This window comes from Amblyomma mixtum, chromosome 7 (genome assembly GCF_055824585.1).
Source record: "Amblyomma mixtum isolate Tamu chromosome 7, ASM5582458v1, whole genome shotgun sequence".
NCBI lineage: Eukaryota > Metazoa > Arthropoda > Arachnida > Ixodida > Ixodidae > Amblyomma > Amblyomma mixtum.
This window is the reverse complement of record NC_143018.1, coordinates 78,038,867-78,044,359: the sequence shown is the minus strand read 5'-3', so window position 1 is coordinate 78,044,359 and position 5,493 is coordinate 78,038,867. Positions and strand designations below refer to the sequence as shown.

Below are 5,493 nucleotides of genomic sequence, written 5' to 3'. Positions count from 1 at the left end.
CAACAGCCTGCTGGACCCCTCGACCTTTAAAGAAGTGGCAAAGAAGCGACGCCCTACTGCCTTCGACACATCTGTGGGGGATGGGAGGAACGTTTTTGAATGACCGGGTAATATGCTTAGTCGTCGGCGTCCAAAGATGTATCAGAGTCGGCCACCGCGAATGAGGAATTGGTTTTTGAGGAAAGGAAATCGCACAGTATCTGTCTCACATATCACATCACTATCTAGCGTCATGATTCGATATACTACACTTGCTTCGTGCCTCACATTCAAAAAGCTCTTGTGTGCACAACGACTCCGTAAAGCTTTAAATATATATCGTGTGGTTATATTTAAACTTTTCCTTATCCGCCCTACTGTCTTGGCTACTTTTACGGCGCAAGCCATTACATGAAACCCATCTTGGAGGGGTACTATAGGGGTATCTGTTGTTTCAGCCAGCGTCTTCGCTTCGGTGGACGCGGTTGTTGCGACGCACGTCTTTTCATTCTTTCACTCTTTCACTCTTATCTTTTAGCGCTCTCTATCTGCACGTGGCAGCTAGCGGTGGTGACTCGCACTAGCGGTGGCAGCTAGCGGTGGTGGCTTCCGTACAATGCGGATGATGTGTGTCGACGCACCGGAAGTGTTAAGTTTACCCCAAACGGCGCAGCTGACATTTTAATTACATCATTTCATGCACCATTCACGCAACACATGTGCGATCATTTGTGCATATTGTTCACATAATACAGAAGGATCTGTTCGTGCACAGTGGGTGCACGCAATTTAATGCATGTATGATGTGCCTTACAACTGTAAATAATTGCGAAAAAATAGCCGACGATTACGTTACTTCCTAATGCGAAATTTGAGCTCAGCTCATCAGCTGTTTCAGCTTTTCGATAGGTTGAGGCAAAGAATTCGAGCAAGACATGTTTGTAGAATTACAGACAACTTGTTATTTTTCAAACGCATTGCTTCTTCAAGAAACGCTCCACTAACAGTTCTTGATTGTCATGAAGGAAGCTTTGTGGACGGAGAAATGGGTATATGCTCGACTTGCTGCACCAACGCCTCAAAGACAAGGTCTGCGCAAGTATTTCGCGAGGTTGTGACAGCCGTAGGAGGCGTTACGAGCGAGAGGAACGGGATGTTCTCCCGCATAAGTGGCAAGAAATTCCTGTTTGTCTTTATATCCACACTAAAGTCCCCATCCACTCTGTCACCCTGGCAGGTGGCAGTTAATGGTTGATCGCGAGAGTTCGCTCACCGTTGTCAGCGCTAACGCATGCAGCACACATTTCTCACCAAACAAGAAGACGAGCGCATTGTTGCCATCATCAGGAAGGCAACAAAGCGAGCACTGGACCTTCCGGTGGCTACCTCCAACGCCAAACTGAAGGCGTTGGGAGTGGTAAACTCCTATCAGGAGTTGCGGGAGGCCCACCTCGTGAACCAATATACGCGGCTATCGCAGACGGTTCCTGGGCGCTGCCTGCTAAACCGCTTACACATCCAACACACATGCATGCCAGTGGGGACGGAGAACATCCCGGTGCTGTGGCGCCACATGCTCTGGGTCGCTCCGCTCCCGCGTAACATGGACATGACTTCACATGAAGGCAGAAAACAAGCGCGGGTTCGCACGCTTGAGAGGCAATATGGATATAAAGAGGGCGTCTACTACGTGAACATCACAGAGCCGTCGCCCACGGAATTCTTCACGGCTGCCGTAGTCCACCGGGGAATGAATGTCGATGGGCTATCTTTTCTGGCCCCAAATTCAACAAGAGCGGAGGAAGTCGCAATAGCTCTCGCTGCCGCCGATCCAAAATCATGAACGGTAATCACAGACTCTCGCCAGGCCTGTGAACATTATCTTGCAGGAGAAATATCACCTCTTGCCTCCCAAACTCTAATACGGGCTCCCGCCGATCCAACTCGCACAAACGTAATCTGAGCTCCTGGCCACCAGGGTCTACAAGGAAATGAGGCCGCTGATGCGGCCACCCGAGCGCTCACACACCGGGCTCCTCATCCTAGCTCTCCTGGCTCAGAAGCTCATAAACCGCTTCTGCGGTTCCGCGAAATCTCAATTCATTACTGCGACTGCCACCGCCTCTACCCGGCACCTGCCAAGGGGCTTAGTAAGGAGAAGGAGCGAACTCTGCGGCGCCTGCAGACAGGAACTCTTCTCTGTCCTGCCATAGCAAAACATTTTGATCCGAACATAGATGGGCGCTGCCCGAACTGTGGAAAGACCTGAAACATATTTCACATGGTGTGGGCATGTACTCAGAATCCTCACCTTCCCCGTTCCCCCACCTCCACCCGAGAGGCATGGGAGACTGCCCTCCTCAACTGCTCTACACTGGAGTCCCAAAGGGCTCTAGTAAAGCGGGTGCGAGACGGGGCCTCGTCGTGCAGTGTCCCGGACTAAGGATGCCGACCATGTAGCGGGGTTTTCTCACCCCCGAACTCTCTTTGAGTATTAAAGTTTTTCACCACCACCACCACTCTCATCCCCCCGCGTACAGTCTTTGTCGAAAGTAACCAGGCTCCATGGTTTGCTTCTCATTCGTATAACAGAGCCCTCACGGCTTCTTTAAAGATCAAAAAGTTCTTTGAGGGTTACAACAGGGGTTCTTCTTACCATACAGAGATTTAGAGCTTGAGGGCTGGCATAATAGCTTTAATATACGACTGAGAAAAAAAAAACGTGCAGCCTGGTTACTTTTGACAAAGACTGTACCTACAGGTATAAGCGCGATTAAGGCGTCCACTCACCCAGGGAGCCCTTTATGCGAAATTCCCTTCCTTAAAATGAGCGGAGTGTAAAGCGTGGTCAACGCCAAAAAATTGGCTGTGGCTTAGCTCTGGTTAAGCCTGAGTGATTGCGAAAGCAATGGCTCCCTGGCTGCGCTTGGCTCTGCTGGTGGTTTGGCATTCAGAGTGTCCATGAAACTACTTTCGCTCACTAACTTGTAGAACGCCGCCGGGCTCGCCATTCTGCGGCATAGGCGCGTTGCATAGCCAATCGCTCTTGCCTTTCTTCATCTGTCTCATCGGCACGGCGTCGGCGTTTGCGCGCAGCACGTCGCTCCAGCGACGCCTTGTGCAACTCCTGAGTGATGACTAAGCGGAGCGCGCCTGCGGCGCCCCGTTTATCCTATCCTAGCGAGCGCCCTCACGCGGCGGGCCGAAGAGGCCGTCACGTGGTAGCCGCCGCGCCGAGCGAAGGAACGACTACGGCCGAAGAGACGAGTTGGGGTACCTGCTCTCCTCTGGTCGTGACGTCACGCTGTCACGTGGTCGTGCGCCGCAGCTGCGCCGGAGCGAAGGAACGACCTCCACCGACGGCAGAAAAGTGCTAGCAGTATTGCTTTCGCAATAGAACTTTTAATGCCCAACACACAGAGGGTAGCCAGAGGGCTACCCGCCTAGACGACGGCCGAAAGGTCTTGACTCTAGGCGGTGGCTTCGGCCAGTCGGACGAGTTGTAGCTGAGTCACCGGGTCGGAGCTCAGTAGTAAGGTCTCCCATTCGTCTTTCGTGTTTATACCTCGTCCCTACCGGGGGGGGGGGGGGGGGGTCATAAGGACATTCCCATAGTATGTGGTCCAAGGTGGCAGTTTGCACTTTGAGCATTTGTCTGAAAATTGCCCAGGTACATAAGACTCCAGAGGCCCGGGTTTGGAAAGGTGTAAGTTTGTAACCGGCGCCAGTTGAAGGCTTGGTATCTGGACAAGGATCTATCCGCTGGAGGAAGTCTAGCTCGTTGCAAACGATAGTGCTGTGTAATTTATCTGTATGTCACCATGCGATCCCTGTCTGTAAAGACCACTTTGCTCGGGTCCGCCCGGAAGGAAAAGCCTCGGGCGAATTCGTGGCCCGTCTCATTACCAGGCAGGGATGCATGTGCTGGTGTCCAGACTAGTGTAATTTTCCGGTCTATTACATGACGGCATAGAATTGTATTCGTTAGAGGAAAGACCCGGCCCCTGCTGAAATTTAGTATGGCAACTTTGGAGTCACTGATGATGTACCTCGCTTTTGTGCCTACACAGGCCAGTGCTATGGCAGCTTCCTCTGCAGTCTCTTGGTTACCCGAGAGTATGGAGGCACTTATTTTGAAGAGTTGTTTATTTTTGACGACCGCGAGGGTCATCGTGTTCGTACCATACTCAGCGGCATCCACGTGGACCACGTCCTCGTCTTTGTAGGAGTGGAAGCGTTTCTCTGGCGCCTCTGCCCGTTTGGCCCGGCGCACTGAGTGATGAATATGATGCATATTTCTGGGTAATGGGGGTACAATTATGTTGTCCTGAATTTCTCCGAGCATGTAAACTTTGGCGATTGTTCTGTTATCTCGAATCAGATGGAGTTTGTCTAGAATGACCCTGCCGGTTGTGGTCCCGGCTAAGCGTTCGATTTGGGACGTTTTCACTGCTTCCGTCATTTCTTCCAGAGTATTATGCATGCCTAGCTCTAGGAGGCGGTGAGTGGATGTACGGAAGGGCAATCCTAGAGCTTGTTTCGTTCACCGCCTGATAATTCCATCTATTTTTTCCTTTTCTGAAACTTTAAGATCTAGGAAGGGGGCAGCATATGAGATACGGCTAACTACGAATGCCTGTACCAGTCGCAGGAGATTCTGCTCTTTCATGCCGTGGCTCCTATTGGCAATGCACTGTATGAGTCGCATCATTTGTTGCGCGTAGTTCTCCATCTTAGTTATTGCATCGCAATTTCTACGGTCACGAACACAAAACCAAACACCACCGTAGTTGTTGCAGCACCGACATCACTAACACATGAAGGAACACGACGCTAGTCTATGACCGGCGCCGCAAAGCAGGCGATAACGCGACTGACGGAGTTGCGTTGCAATGGCCGCTGTTGTGCCGGCGCCCACATTTTGCTGGCTGGCCTCTCTGGAAACCAGCGCTGCGCGCTCGCCGTCGCGCAAAGCAGGCCCAGACTCTCTCGGACATGTCGCGGCTTGCAGCGTGAGTCATCCCGCCTCGCCGGCGCCCATGCGGACCCTTCCTGCTTCCCCTCCTCTCCGTCGGTTCGAACACCTGCGACGCTTCGCCGGCCGCCCGTTCCTGTCGGCAAGCCTTCAACGGCCGGGCGCCTCTCAACCATTCGTCTAATTTGAACGGTGGCCAGTGCCGTGACCTGATTGGAGGATTTGAACTGCTGGCTGCCGCAACGGACACCGGCGGCAATAAAAACGGAGCCGCGCTGAGCCCGAGCAGCAGACGGGCAGCAGAAGAGCCATCACGCCGGAGCTACGCTCGCCGCCGGGGCCGCCCTCCTTCTTTGTGCTAGCCCGTGGTGCTCTTGGCCCTTGTGTCATGTAAAAGCCCTTGTACATACTGTACATAAAAGTGCTTTGACTCACCGTCGACTCGACCGCTTCCTGGCTTGGACTCCCAGTCCCAACACCGCGCGGGTCAGAAATTCGAAAGGGATAGCGAGTGAGATAGAGAGCGAGACCTTTTAGAT

The 5,493-nt window shown here is 52.6% G+C and overlaps 1 pseudogene; it reads right to left on the bottom strand.

Moving 5' to 3' along the window:
• Positions 1–3,422: 3,422 nt before the first annotated feature.
• Positions 3,423–4,324, bottom strand: LOC149336570 (uncharacterized; annotated as a pseudogene).
• Between the last annotated feature and the right edge of the window lie 1,169 nt (positions 4,325–5,493).